We start from the raw sequence: 16,055 nt of genomic DNA, 5'->3' as shown, positions 1-16,055 counted from the left end.
AGGGAGGGAGGGAGGGAGGGAGGGAGGGAGGAAGGAAGGAAGGAGGGAAGGAAGGAAGAAAGAAGAAAAGAATGAAGGAGAGGAAGAAAGAGGAAGAGGGAGAGAAAATGGAAGTGTTGCTTTATTGCCCAGGCTAAAATGCTGTCTAAAAATGGGTATTGAAAGCCTCTTTTATACCAATAATTGTGCTTATTAATGGAGACAGGAAAAAATCAGGAAAGAAAATAACAAACAAGCAGCCAACCACTATTTCATTTAAACCTGTAAGTAGGTATGACGTGGTGCTGATAAGAGTGTATATTTTGTGTATTTAAAGTGGATAGTTATATAAATGTTTATTAAGTTTACTTGTTCTGGATCTAAGTTCAGGTTCTGGATATCCTTGTTAATTTTCTGTCTTGTTGATCTGTCTAATGTTGATGTTGAAGTCTCCCACTATTATTGTGTGGAAGTCTAAGTCTCTTTATAAGTCTTATATATCTGGGTGTTCCTGTATTGGGTGCGTATATATTTTCAATGTGGTGTTAAAGACTTCCACTATTATTGTATGGAAGTCTATGTCTCTTAAAAGGTCTCTAAAAACTTGCTTTACAAATCTGTGTGCTCCTGTGTTGGGTACATATTTAGGATAGTTAGATCTTCTTGTTGAAGTTAATTCAACCTTTTATCATTATGTAATACCCTTCTTGTTTTTCTTTCTCTCTTTGTTGGTTTAAAGTCTGTTTTGTTAGAAACTAGGATTGTAACTGCTGCTTTTTTTTTGTTTTCCATTTGCTTGGTAAATTTTCCTCCATCCTGTTATTTTGAGTCCATATGTGTCACTGCATATGAGATAGGACTCTTAAAGACAGCAAACCAATGGGTCTTGGTCCTTTATTCAGCTTGCCATTCTGTGTCTTTACTATTTTTTTTAACTTTTATTTTAATTTTGGGGTCCATGTGAAGGTCTGTTACATAGGTAAATGCATGTCACAGGGATTTGTTGTACATATTATTTCATCACCCAGGTATTAAGCCCGGGATCCAGTAGTTATCTTTTCTGCTCCTTTCCCTCCTCCTACTGTCCCCTTTCAAGTAGATCCCATGGTCTGCTGTTTCCCTCTTTGTGCTCATAAGTTTTTACCATTTAGCTCCCACTTATGAGAACATGCAGTATTTGGTTTTTTGTTCCTGTGTTAGTTTGCTGAGGTTGTGTCTTTTAATTGAGGCATTTAGCCCATTTACATTCAAGGTTAGTGTTGATATTTGTAGATCTGATCCTGTCATTGTATCAGCTGGTTATTTTGCAGACTTGTTTATGTGGTTGCTTTATAGTGTCACTGGTTTGTGTATTTCAGTGTGTTTTGCAGTGGGTGGTAAAAATCTTTCCTTTCCATATTTAGTGCTACCTTCTGGAGTTCTTGTAAGGCAAGTTTGGTAGTAAAGAAATTCCTCAGCATTTGCTTGTCTGAAAATGATCTTATTTCTCTTCACTTATGAAGCTTGGTTTGGCTGAATATGAAATTCTGGCTTGGAATTTCTTTTCTTTAAGAATGTTGACTATTGGCCCCCAATGTCTTCTGGCTTGGAGGGTTTCTGTTGGGAGGTCTGCTATTAGTCTAATGATCTTCTTTTTGTAGGTGACCTGACCTTTCTCTCTAGATGCCTTTAACATTTTTTGTTTCATTTCAGCCTTGGAAAATCTGATGATTATGTGTCTTGGAGATGATCTTCTTGTAATGTATCTTACTGGGTTTCTCTACATTTCATGAATTTGAATGTTAGCATCTCAAGCTAGATTAGGGAAGTTCTTATGGATGATATTCTGAAATATGTTTTCCAAGTTGCTTCTCTTCTCCCCATTCCTTTCAGGGATGCCTATGAGTCACAGATTTGATCTCATTACATAATCCCATATTTCTTAAAGGTTTTGTTCATTCCTCTTCATTATTTTTTTTTTCTATTCTTGTCTGATTGTCTTGTTTCAGAAATCCAGTCTTCAAACCCTGAGACTCTTTCCTTCACTTCTCCTGCTTTTATTTATTTATTTATTTTTTCCCCATTTATTTATTTTATTGCATTTTAGGTTTTGGGGTATATGTGAAGAACATGCAGAATTGTTGCATAGGAACACACATGGCAGTGTGATTTGCTGCCTTCTTCCCCATCACCTACATCAGGCATTTCTCCCCCTGCTATCTCTCCCCAGCCTCCCACCCCCCACCCTCCCTCCCCTATTTCCCCCCAACTGACCCCAGTGTGTAGTGCTCCCCTCCCTGTGTCCATGTGTTCTCATTGTTCAACACCCGCCTATGAGTGAGAACATGCGGTGTTTGATCTTCTGCTGTCCTGTCAGTTTGCTGAGAATGATGGTTTCCAGGTTCATCCATGTCCCTACAAAGGACCCTAACTCATCGTTTTTGATGGCTGCATAATATTCCATGGTGTATATGTGCCACATTTTCTCTATCCAGTCTATCATCGATGGGCATTTGGGTTGGTTCCAGGTCTTTGCTATTGTAAACAGTGCTGCAATGAACATTCGTGTGCACGTGTCCTTATAGTAGAACGATTTGTAATCCTTTGGATATATACCCAGTAATGGGATTGCTGGGTCAAATGGAATTTCTATTTCTAGGTCCTTGAGGAATCTCCACACTGTCTTCCACAATGGTTGAACTAATTTACAGTCCCACCAACAGTGTAAAAGTGTTCCTATTTCTCCACATCCTCTCCAGCATCTGTTGTCTCCAGATTTTTTAATGATCGCCATTCTAACCGGCGTGAGATGGTATCTCAATGTAGTTTTGATTTGCATTTCTCTGATGACCAGTGATGATGAGCATTTTTTCATATGTTTGTTGGCCTCACGTATGTCTTCTTTTGTAAAGTGTCTGTTCATATCCTTTGCCCACTTTTGAATGGGCTTGTTTGTTTTTTTCTTGTAATTCTGTTTTAGTTCTTTGTAAATTTTGGATATCAGCCCTTTGTCAGATGGGTAAACTGCAAAAATTTTTTCCCAATCTGTTGGTTGCCGATTCACTCTAATGATTGTTTCTTTTGCTGTGCAGAAGCTGTGGAGTTTGATTAGGTCCCATTTGTCTATTTTGGCTTTTGTTGTCAATGCTTTTGGTGTTTTGGTCATGAAGTCCTCGCCTACACCTATGTCCTGAATGGTTTTACCTAGATTTTCTTCTAGGGTTTTTATGGTGTTAGGTCTTATGTTTAAGTCTTTAATCCATCTGGAGTTAATTTTAGTGTAAGGTGTCAGGAAGGGGTCCAGTTTCTGCTTTCTGCACATGGCTAGCCAGCTTTCCCAACACCATTTATTGAACAGGGAATCCTTTCCCCATTGCTTGTTTTTGACTGGTTTGTCAAAGATCAGATGGTTGTAGATATGTTGTGTTGCCTCCGAGACCTCTGTTCTGTTCCATTGGTCTATATCTCTGTTTTGGTACCAGTACCATGCTGTTTTGATTACTGTAGCCTTGTAGTATAGTTTAAAGTCTGGTAGTGTGATGCCCCCCGCTTTGTTCTTTTTGCTTAGAATTGACTTGGCTATGCGGGCTCTCTTTTGGTTCCATATGAAGTTTAAGGTGGTTTTTTCCAGTTCTGCGAAGAAGGTCATTGGTAGCTTGATGGGGATAGCATTAAATCTGTAAATTACTTTGGGCAGTATGGCCATTTTCACAATATTGATTCTTCCTAACCATGAACATGGAATGTTTCTCCATCTGTTTGTGTCCTCTCTTATTTCGTTGAGCAGTGGCTTGTAGTTCTCCTTGAAGAGGTCCTTTACATTCCTTGTTAGTTGTATTCCTAGGTATTTTATTATCTTTGTGGCAATTGTGAATGGAAGTTTGTTCTTGATTTGGCTCTCTTTAAGTCTGTTATTGGTGTATAGGAATGCATGTGATTTTTGCACATTGATTTTGTATCCTGAGACTTTGCTGAACTTGCTTATCAGTTTCAGGAGGTTTGGGGCTGAGACGATGGGGTCTTCTAGATATACAATCATGTCGTCTGCAAATAGAGACAATTTGACTTCCTCCTTTCCTATTTGAATGCCCTTTATTTCTTTTTCTTGCCTGATTGCTCTGGCTAGAACTTCTAACACTTCTCCTGCTTTTAATACTTGTGATTGCATTATGAAATTCTTGTAGGGTGTTTTTCAGTTCTATCAGATCAGTTGTTTTTTTTTCTATACTGGCTATTTTGTCTGTCAGCTCTTGCATTGATTTATCATAGTTCTTTCCTTCCTTGGGTGGGGTTTCAACAGACACCTGTAGCTGAATGATCTTCATTTTGATGTATATTCTGATTTCTAGTTTTGCCATTTTAGCCATTTCAGTCTAGTTCAGAACCCTTTCTGTATAGGTGATGTGGTTGCTTAGAGGAGAAAAGGCACTGTGGCTTTTTGAGTTGTCAGGATTCTTGTGCTGCTTCTTTCTCATCTTTGTGGGTTTATCCACCTTCAATCTTTGAGGCTGCTGACCTTCCAATGGCTTTTTAAAATTTTTATTCTATTTGATGACCCTGAGGTCATATCATATAGGGTGGATTTAGCTGACTGGCTTTATTTCTGAAAGACTTTAGGGGACCAATGCTTGCTTCCTGACTCTTGGACTGAATGCTCTAACTCTGGGGACTTGTATTGGGCCCTTACAATGTTCTCTCACTCCCTGAGGTTAGAAATCCACTGTGCTGGGAGCTCAAAGTGTTTCTGTACCAATGGTTACTGCACTCCAATGGGTAGTGTCAGCCAAAGTGTTTCATAGTGCAGTGACAGAGGGATCTATCCTCATTCACATGTGCCAGCAACAGCAGTAGTGGCAGCTGTGGCAGGGTGCTAGTGGCTGCTGGGGTGCCTGCCTCCCTGTGGGAATTAACCATATTGGCAGAGACAACTCATATGGGGTGTGCAGGGGGGCCCCTGCTGGTGACTGTGTGGGTGGTTGTGCTGGTGGGTGGGTGGCTTGGGAGAGGGGCACTGGTGGGCACTGGTCTGTGTGCCTTCTCTGTGGTCGCTCAATGTGGGGGAGGATCTGCTGTTCTCTGCATCTAGTTTCACTTCTGTGGAAATATTAGTTTAACAGTGGGGTGCTTGTAGGGTGGGACTGGCTGGTTCTGTCCCTACCAAGGCTCTGTCTGCAATGACAGTCAGGTACTGGAGGGGAATGCACTACACTCCTATATTCTGGTGCGGCAAGTAAAGCAAAACCTTCCTGTGCAGACATGTACCAGCAAAGAGATGTGGGGAGTTGCTGTGGGTCCAAGGGAAGCTGCAGTGTGCAGAGGGAGTGTGCAGGCTAGTGCATGGTTGCTGGGGCCACTCTGCTGGAGCTCTCTGCCAGTCAGGCATGGTTCACCAGCACAGAAGCTATGATGTGGCTCCCATGGCACCTGACCAAGGGGTGCTCAGTTTAGACTAGCTCTGTCTGAGTTGGGGCAAGTCCACCCTGCAGACTTCAGGATGAAGAGTTCCTCTAGGGCTACAGTCTCCTAAGGGAGCAAGTTGAGCCTAGGGAAATGGCTGTCCCTAGCCATGCTCCACTACATATGCTCCCACACCAAACCCTCTGGGATCATCAGCTGTCTTGTTGCCCCTACGACTTCTCTAGGAACCTCTCCCCGCCAAGTCAAGTGTCCATGATGGTCAAGGGGTCTCCTTCTGCTAGGGTTCCATAGGCCCACACTCCTTGAAAGTTCAACTCATCCATTCCCCCGGAGCCATGAACAAGTCCAGGTGTGCAGCAGCCCCACGTAGGGTTCCCAGTTTTCTTCCCCCTCATTCCAGCTTCCGTGTGTTCCCTCCATCCACTCTCAGTGCCTTCCCTCTGAAGATCTGTTAGGAGTACACCAGTCATCTCCATCAGTGGCAACTGCTCCACCTGGCTGCACCTAGTTAACTATCTTACAGGTTTATATTTTCTATTTTCCGTATTTTCTGTCCTCTTGTCTCTCTGCTTCATACTGGTATTCAGTTAAAATATTTCTTCTGAATTAAGATGTATTTGATTAATTATCTTGTTACGTCTCATTTCCATTGCTGTATTTTTTTAGTTCTAGAATTTGTTTCCTTTTTTAGAGTTTCTAGTTCTCTTACAAAATTCTCAATATTGTGTCTCATTTCACTGACCATATTAAACACAATTATTTATTTATTTACTTATTTTATTTTTGTCTTATTTTAAGATCTGGGATACATGTGTAGGATGTGCAGGTTACACAGGTAAAGTGTGCCATGGTGGTTTGCTGCACCTATCAGCTTATCACCTAGATATTAAGCCCCACATGCATTAACTATTTATCCTGATGCTCTCCCTCTGCCATCTCCCCAGAAGGCCCCAGTATGTGTTGTTCTGCTCCCCGTGTCCACATATTCTCATCGTTTGGCTCCCACTTACGAGTGAGAACATGTGGTGTTTGATTTTCTGTTTCTAAAGAAGATTTTAAAGGCCAACCCTGTGGATCTGTTTCTATTGCCTATTATTTCTAATGATTCTTTTAAAATTTTACCATGCCATTTCAATCTTCCTGTTCTGAATTCTTTTTATGAATCTAGAATTCTTTTTATAAATCTTTTTATGAATAATCTAATTGTTTTTATAATTAGAATAATCAGATTGTATACATAATCTAATTCTTTTTATGAATCATATGTAGATATGAGCTAGATATTAAACGTTAAAAAGTATAGTGACATTTTGAGGATCCTAACACACCTATCCATCAGTGTGATGGGCCCTGAATTTCTATTTTTATTGTTCTAGCTCTGTACACTTGTTTCAAGCTCTCCTTAGTCTTTAAACCTCTCTCAATCTCTTCTTGGACAGTGAGCTGCAACTAGGGAAAGTAAATGCAGGCTTATATCCCTGGATTTCTTTCCATTCCTGGTGTTTGCCATATAATTTTTTTCAGAGATTCCAGTATCTTTAAACAGATTTGATTTTTGTTAAGATTTTGTCAAGATTTTACAGTGTTTTCTGAACTTTCTAGTTTTTCTCAGAAAAAGCCTGATTACAGTACCTACTCTGTCATTAATATAACATTTATTTATTTTCAATTTTACTTTTCTATTAATTAAAAATGACAAAATGCTCTGCATACTACTTTGGCTGCACCTCACTAGTTTGATATGCTGTTCATTTTAAGTAGTTTTTAATTTTAGTTGTCAATTTTTTTAATCTCAGGAGTTATGTGAAAATACAGTTTAAAAATTTCGATGTGCCCATCTTTTGTCATTTTTTGTTTTATTGCAGGTGTAATTTATATGTTTTGGGGGCGGGAATTTGTATGTGCGTATGTGGTGAGGGGGGTTTGCAGTACATATCTATGTTTGTAAGTGTTTCATGGGTCTTTGAAAAACAAAGTATACTCCTGCTGGTTAATATATGAGTGCATATAAACAGAAATGCACAGGTACATACTCAAACTTGTTACTTGCTCTTTATATAATCTATATCTTTGCTTATTTTCTTGTTTTCTTTTAAATATAACATAGTTGTAATATTTGCAAATAAATACAGATTAAATGAATTTTATCTGATTTTACAATGATATTGGCAGTATAATTAAGAAAATCAGTTCAGTACCCTCAAGGTTTAAGAAATTAATCTTTTTTAAAGCATTATGTTTTATGTAGTTAAACATCTTGAAAATTAAATATCAACAATTCAAGCTCAACAAATATCTAAAGAAATATTATATGCAAGACAGACAGTTTTGGTTCTGGTTGTATTTATTAAAATACATTAAGCAAGTCAAAATGTAAGGGCCAAAGGAAAATAAAAAACAGAAAGTACTATTGTATTTGGTTGGCTCAATAGTAAGAAGAGAAATTAAATAAAACTTTCTGGAGGCAAACAGTGTTATCTGTATTATTAACACTGACAGCACCATGTATCTCTGCATAATTGTTTTTCTCCCATCACTATCAATTAGCTGATCTCTATGTTCCAGTGCAAGTTCTGGAATAAACAGTCAATCTTACTGGTTTAGCTAACTGCAGAAATGGTTTGCTACATTGGTCACAATTAGGAAACTGGACAATCAGGAAGCAGGTATATCTACTATTGATTCTACAATCACACCCCTTTTGCTGAGATCCTGAGATCAGAATGTTACTGCCGGAGCTGCTCCCTGCAGCAACACCCTGCCTTAGCTATAACAGAAGTGGCTGCCAGAATTGTTGGCTCTACAGCCATACTACACTTGTTAAATTCTTAGCCACAAAATAGATGCCTCAGGCACTGCCTTTCCTTCCATTATTTCCCAATTTAGGTATCTTAAGTGGTTATCGTTAGCAGAACCTAACTCATATCCTGAACTAGTTTTTAGTTTTCCAGGCTCTCAACACAGGAAGGCATACTAAAAGGAACGTGTAACAGATGTTAAACCAATCTACCATATTTGCCACAACCTATTATTATAATTGTACAATTTAATTATATATGACCCAAAGTGATAAATAAAAGTATAAAGAATTGGTTTTTCTACAACATCTAAAGTGAATGTGAAAGGCCCAATATAGTTGAGTTGTTAAATTCACTGCTATTGAATTAGAGGTAGGTAATTATAAAAAGTCAGAAATTATAAAAATCATAGAAGATTAAAAAGAGATCAAAATGATCTCTCAGTTCTAACTCTTCTTCAAACATATTTAAACTGGAAATTATAAAAAAAATGAGTTAAACATATATGGTTTATGTATGAAAGATAACAAAAAACTACAATTAATAGACTCACTCAAAGTAAAGACCTTGTTATATCAAAAATTAAAGAAATGTACATTTATATTAACTCAAAGTCAAATATTTTTAAAGTATGTATTGTTTATGATTCATTATTTTACTAATTCTCAATCAACAGACCAACTACTAAGTTAGAAGGTAACGGAGCTTCTATTATATGTTATGCCAGGTACAACATGAGTAACACAAAAAAGGGACAGGCTGCCCAGCCTCTGACTGTTGACTATTTTGCTGGAGAAAAGGTATTTCTGATGAAAAATTTTTAAAAGAATATAAATATTGTCCTATAAGATAGTGCTTTTACATTAAATTTACATAAATAGCTATGCTTTTATAGTTATTATTTATGGTTATTATTTTTCTAGCTTACCAATTGCAGTATAATTTCAAAAGGTATTTAAAAAGCACTTATTATAAGAACATAAAACTATAAAATTGAAATCATATAGTCCAAAACTTTAATTTTACATATTAAGAAACTGAGTTCCAGATAAATTCAGGTACTAATCCCAAGAAAATTACCCAAGCAGGGACTGCAGTAATAAAATTATAACCTATTATCCCAAACAGCCAATAAAATTGTGGCAAAGATCATCTTTTTAAAAGTTTTGATCTTTTAGGTGACAAAGATGAAATAAACACAATGTCAATATTTCTTTGAACTGAATTTGTCTCCAATAAAAAGTTGTACCGTTCTTTTACATACCATTATAAGGAAAAATTGCTGCCTATTAACCTTTGACATGCCATTAACTATGGCTACATCTCACTTATGCAGACGTTAAAAGGTGGCAAAAGGGGATAGTTAGTGAATTTTAGAATCAAATAAGACAGAAGAGACAGTCAGACAAATAAGTGGCATATATGCCACTATGGTTAATTCCCATAGGGAGGCAGGTACTCCAGCAGCCATTAGTACCCTGCCACAGCTGCCCCTATATTTTTGTATATTTTTATATAAATTTAAAAAAAAACCACTCCAGACAACTGCTTGGTATGACTTTCTGGATGCCTCACATCACCTGACAGATTTCACTCATCCAAGCTCCTTGGTGAAAATATCCACACCACTGCCACAGTGCAGCATTTCTTTTTGGAATTAATAGAGAAAATCCTAATAACCAGAAATGTTGTTTCCTTTCTTATGCTCCTCTGATGAATCACATACATTTTTTTTCCAGAACTATCTGGTATTCTCCAGTTCTGAAGTGCAACAAGAAATAATCCTCAAGTTGCACCCCTTCCTCTGTTTAAAATCCTTGAAGAACTCTCTATGTGATCTGTAGGAAAAGCTAAATTCCTTAAGCAAAGAACATAAAATTTTGTATCAGCTGGTCCCTATGCACCATATGAGTCTCATCATGCATAACTCTCTTACATATGTTGAGACACAGCCATATTACATGGCCTGTAGTTTATTAGACATATAATGTTTTCTTCAGTTATCTGCTACTTATCCTACTCATTCTGAAAATCATTGAGAATGAAATCCTGCTCCTTCTAACTGAGCTCAAATTTTACCCTTCTCTGATGTCTAAAGCCAGAGTGAAGTCTTCCATAAATACTTTCATATATATATATCTATATATTTCATATATAGATATATATATTTCTCATATATATTTCATATATATATATATATATATATATACACACACACACACACACTACGTATGTTATAGTCATGGTATCTGCCATGCGCAGACTTAAGTAGCCTTTGGCCAGAGCCCAAGGCTCTGGGGACAGCATGCATTATTCTGTGCATAGAAAGAAGCCAAAGATTATAATTTTGCATATTTTCTGAGGGCAGCCCTATCAAAAGCTGACTGGTATGAAGACCTTTGACAAATACAAGTGATGGCAATTAACTAAACCAATAAGACTGAGTGTCTTCAGGATTTAGACTAGAGAAGAGAATCAGCCTTTTGGTTGAAAAAGAGAAGGAGCAACTACATAGAGGGGTAACACCATAGCGGAGGCTATAAAAGCCATATGAACTGGTAAAAGGTACATACCCGTAGAGGTATTCCCAATTGTTTCCCAGTTCTAGTTAAAATTCCATGTATCTCCTTATCATATATTCCTTATTACTTAAAATGACTCAAGCCTCTGTTTTTTACAACAAAAAGATCCAGGTACGAATATATGTATGTGTTATATTTTTAATATGTGAAATCATTCCTTCAGTGTTTATTGAGCAGTTAATGTGTACCAAGCACTGTTCAATGGTGGTAGGTATACAGTGGTAGACAGAAGAAACAAGGGTCCTGCTTTCATACATTCTAGTAGAAAAGACAAATAATAAGCAAGAAGATAAATAATTTCAGATAGTAAATGGCCAAATAGGAAGAGCTCTGGTCTGCAGCTCCCAGTAAGACCAATGCAGAAGGAGGGTGATTTCTGCATTTCCAACTGAGGTACCCAGTTCATCTCATTGGGACTGGTTAGGCAGTGGGTCCAACCCATGAAGGGTGAGCAGAAGCAAGGTGGGGTGTCACTTCACCCAGGAAGTAGGAGGAGCTAGGGTCCTCCCACCCACATCCAAGGAAAGCCATGAGGGACTGTGCTACCCAGCCGGGTTACTATGCTTTTCTCATAGTTTTTGCTGTCTGTAGATCAGGAGATTCCCCTGTGTGCCTACACCATCAGGGCCCTGAGTTTCAAGCACAAAACTGGGTGGCTATTTCCTGCGGAACCAGAGTGACAGAGAACTGTTTGCTCCCCTGAAAAGTGGGCAGAAGCCAGGGAGACAAGTCGTCTTGCTCAGCAGGTCCCACTTCCATGGGGCCCAGCAAGCTAACAACCACTGGCTTGAAATTTTGCTGAAAGCACGGCGGTCTGAAGTCATCCTGGGACAATAGAGTTTGGTCGGGGGGAGAGGTATCCACCATTACTGAGGCTTGAGTAGGTGGTTTTCCCCTGACAGTGCTAAGGAGACTGGGAGGTCTGGGCTGGGCCTGGCAAAGTGGCTGTGGCTAGACTGCTTCTCTAGATTCCTCCTCACTTGGTAGGACATCTATGAAGGAAAGGTAACAGCCTCAGTCACTTATAGAAAAAAACCCCATCTCCCTAGGAGAGAGCACCTGTGGGCACAGCTTCAACAGAGTTAATTGTTTCTGCCTACTGGCTCTGAAGAGAGCAGCAGATCCTGACAAGAGGGATTCACCCAGCACAGTGCACCAGCTCTACTAAGGAACAGACTGTCTCCTCAAGTGGGTCCCTGACTCCCATGCCTCCTGACTAGGAGAAACTTCCTAACAGGGGTGGACAGACACCTCAAACAAAAGAACTCCAGCTGGTATCAGTCTTGTGCCCTTCTGGGATGAAGCTTCCAGAGGAAAAAGCAGGCATCCTCCATTAGTGATACCCAGGTGTACAGGATCTGGAGTGGACCTCCAGCAAACTGTGGCAGACCTGCAGAAGAGGGGCCTGCCTGTTAGAAGAAAAACTAACAAACAGAAAGCAACAACATCAACATAAAAGAACGCCACAAAAAAACCCCATCCAAAGGTCATCAGCCTCAAAGATCAAAGGTAGATACATCCACGAAGATGAGGAAAAATCAGTGCAAAAACACTGAAAATTCCAAAAACCAGAATGCCTCTTCTCCCCCAAATGATCATAGCTCCTCAACAACAAGAGCACAAAACTGGACAAAGAATGAGGTTGGAGAATTGACAGAAGCAGGTGTCAGAAGGTGGGTAATAACAACCCCTCTGTGCTATAGGAGTATGTTCTAACCCAGTGCAAGGAAGCTAAGAACGTTGATAAAAAGTTACAGAAACTGCTAACTAGAATACCCAATTTAAAGAGAAACATAAATGAACTGATGGAGCTGAAAAACACAGCATGAGAATTTCGTGAAGCACACAGAAGTATCAGTAGCTGAACTGATAGAGCAAAATAAAGGATATCAGAGACTGAAGGTCAGCTTACTGAAATAAAATATGAAGACAAGAATAGAGAAAAAAGAATGAAAAGGAACAAACAACGCCTCCAAGAAATATGGGACTATGTGAAAATAACAAATCTATGATTGATTGGTGTACCTGAAAGTGACGGGGAGAATGGAACTAAGTTGGAAAACACACTTTAGGATATTATCCAGAAGAAGTTCCCCAAAATAGCAAGGCAGGCCAACATTCACGTTCAGGAAATACAGAGAACACAACTAACATACTCCTTGAGAAGAGCAACCCCAAGTCACATAATCATCAGATTTTCCAAAATTGAAATGAAGGAAAAATGTTAAGGACAGCCAGAGAGAAAGCTCAGGTTACCTACAAAGGGAAGCCCATCAGACTGACAGTGGATCTCTTCACAGAAACCCTATAAGCCAGAAGAGAGTAGGGGCCAATATTCAAAATTCTTAAAGAAAAGAATTTTTCAACCTGGAATTTCATACACAGCCAAACTAAGCTTCATCAGTGAAGGAGTAATAAAATTCTTTACAGACAAGCAAATGCTGAGAGATTTCGTTGCCACCAGGCCTGCCTTAAAAGAGCTACTGAAGGAAGCACTAAATATGGAAAGGAACAAGTGGTATCAGCCACTGCAAAAACATACCAAAATATGAAGACCAGTGAAACTATGAAGAAACTGCATCAACTAATGTGAAAATAACCAGCTAGCATCATGATGACAGGATCAAATTCACTCATAACAATATTAAACTTAAATGTCAATGGGCTAAATGCCCCAGTTAAAAGACACAGGCTGGCAAATTGGATAAAGGGTCCAGACCCATCAGTGTGCTGTATTCAGGAGACTGATCTCACATGCAAAGACACACATAGGCTCAAAATAAAGGAATGGAGACCTATTTACAAAGCAAATGGAAAGTTAAAAAAAAAGCAGGAGTTGCAATTCTAGTCTCTGATAAAACAGACTTTAAACCAATAAAGATCAAAAAAGGCAAAGAAGGGCATCATATAATGGTAAAGGGATCAACACAACAAGAAGAGCTCCACTATCCTAAATATATATACACCAAATACAGGAGCAACCAGATTTGTAAAACACGTTATTACAGACCTACAAAGAGACAGACACCCACACAATAGTACTGGGAGACTTTAACACCCAAATATTCAATATTAGACATATCAGTGAGACAGAAAATTAGCAAGGATATTCAAAACTTGGACTAAGAGGACCTAATGGACATCTACAGAACTCTATACCTCAAATCAACAGAATACACATTCTTCTCAGCACCACATATCATGTATTCTAAAATAGCCCACATAATTGGAAGTAAAACACTCCTCAGCAAATGCAAAATAATGGAAATCATAACAGTCTCTCAGACCACAGTACAATCAAATTAGAACTTGGGATTAAGAAACTCACTCAAAACCACACAACTACATAAAAACTGAACAACTTTCTCCTGAATGACTCCTGGGTAAATAACGAAATTAAGACAGAAATCCAGAAGTTCTTGGAAACAAAGGAGAACTAAGAGATAATGTACCACAATCTCTAGGACACAGCTAAAGCAGTGTTAAGAGGGAAATTTACAGCACTAAATGCCCACATCAGAAAGTGGGAAACATCTAAAATCAACACCTTAACATCACAATTAAAAGAACTAGAGAAGCAAAAGCAAACAAATGCAAAAGTTAGCAGAAGACAAAAAATAAATAAGAGCAGAACAGAACTGAAGGAGATAGAGAAATGAAAAACCTGGAGAGAGATGCAAGATGGCTGATCACGAGCAGCTTGAAATTGTAGCTCCCAGTGAAAGCACAGAGAATGAGAGGACGCCACACTTTCAGACGAATTTTTGTTGCTCAAGGACCAGGAGATTCCCAGCGGAGGAGCCCCACGGGTCGCCAGCATGACTCTTGTGGCCGGCGAGGCGGTTTTGCTGCTGCCTTGGTGCGGCGGTTTTTGGTGCAGAGTCAGAAAAGCACCATCAATCTTAATGCCACTGTTTTGACCGGCAGAAACCCAATTATAAAGACGGGGATTATAAAGACCACAGATGGATAAATCTATAACAAAGGGAAGAAACCAGCCTAAAAAGGCTGAAAATACCCAAAATTATAATGCCTCTGCCTCTACAGGAGATCACGGTTCCTTATCAGCAACAGAACAAGGCCTGATGGAGAACGAGTGTGTTCCATTAACAGAAGCAGGCTTCAAAAGGTGGATGATAAGAAACTTCTGTGAATTAAAAGAACTTGTTCTAATCCAATGCAAAGAAACTAAGAACTTTGAAAAAAGGTTTGACGAAATGTTAACAATACACAATTTAGAGAGGAATATAAGTGAACTAATGGAGCTGAAAAACACAAGAATTTTGCGAAATATGCACAAGTTTTAACAGCTGAATTGATCAAGCAGAAGAAAAGATATCAGAGGTTGAAGACTAACCTAATAAAATAAAACAAGAAGACAAGATTAGAGAAAAAAGGATAAAAAGGAATGAGCAAAGTATCCAAGAATTATGGGACTACGTGAAAAGACCTAATCTACGTTTGATAGGTGTACCTGAATGTAACGAAGAGAATCAATCCAAGCTGGAAAATATGCTTCAGGATATTATTCAGGAAAACTTTCCCAACCTAGCAAGGCAGGACAATATTCAACTCCAGGTAATACAGAGTACACCACAAAGATATTCCTTAAGAAGACCAACCTCAAGGCACATAATCGTCAGATTCACCAGGGTTGAAATGAAGGAGAAAACACTGAGGGCAGCCAGAGAGAAAGATCAGGTTACCCATAAAGGAAAGCCTATCAGACTCACAGCAGATCTCTCAGCAGAAACCCTACAAGCCAGAAGAGAGTGGGGGCCAATATTCAATATCCTTAAAGAAAAGAACTTTCAACCCAGAATCTCCTATCCAGCCAAACTAAGCTTCATAAGTGAAGGAAAAATAAAATCTTTTGTGAACAAGCAAGCACTCAGAGGTTTCATCACCACCAGGCCAGCTCTACAAGAGCTTCTGAAAGAACCACTATACATAGAAAAGAACAACCAGTATCAGCCTTTCTAAAAAATACCAAAAAGTAAAGAGCATCAACATAATCAAGAATTTACATTAACTAATGGGCAAAACAGCCAGCTAACATTAAATGGCAGTATTAAACTCACATATATTATTATTAATCCTAAATTTAAATCGACTAAATCCCACAATCCAAAGACACAGACAGGCAAAAAAAGCCAAAGCCCATCGGTATGCTGCATCCAGACCCATCTCACATGCAAGGATACCCAAAGACTCAAAACAAAGGGATAGAGAAAGATTTACCAACCAAATGGAGAGCAAAAATAAATGAATGAATAAAAAACAGGAGTTGCAATTTTTG

At 38.7% G+C, this 16,055-nt stretch overlaps 1 protein-coding gene and 1 long non-coding RNA gene across 2 annotated transcripts in view; both read right to left on the bottom strand.

Annotated features, from left to right (window-relative positions):
* The window catches only part of LOC108310585, a 22,870-nt gene extending 8,292 nt beyond the window's left edge, over positions 1 to 14,578 (bottom strand). The window contains exon 1 of the long non-coding RNA XR_001827820.2: positions 14,421 to 14,578. This is a non-coding gene — a long non-coding RNA (uncharacterized LOC108310585). The remainder of the gene's footprint in view (positions 1 to 14,420) is intronic.
* SCLT1 (sodium channel and clathrin linker 1) overlaps positions 1 to 16,055 on the bottom strand; it is a 231,598-nt gene that overhangs the window by 141,514 nt on the left and 74,029 nt on the right. The gene's annotated exons all lie outside the window — the stretch shown is intronic.

This window comes from Cebus imitator, unplaced genomic scaffold (genome assembly GCF_001604975.1).
Source record: "Cebus imitator isolate Cc_AM_T3 unplaced genomic scaffold, Cebus_imitator-1.0 Scaffold105, whole genome shotgun sequence".
In the NCBI taxonomy this organism is placed as follows: domain Eukaryota; kingdom Metazoa; phylum Chordata; class Mammalia; order Primates; family Cebidae; genus Cebus; species Cebus imitator.
Note: the sequence above shows the minus strand (reverse complement) of the source record. Positions and strands in the feature narration are given on the sequence as shown.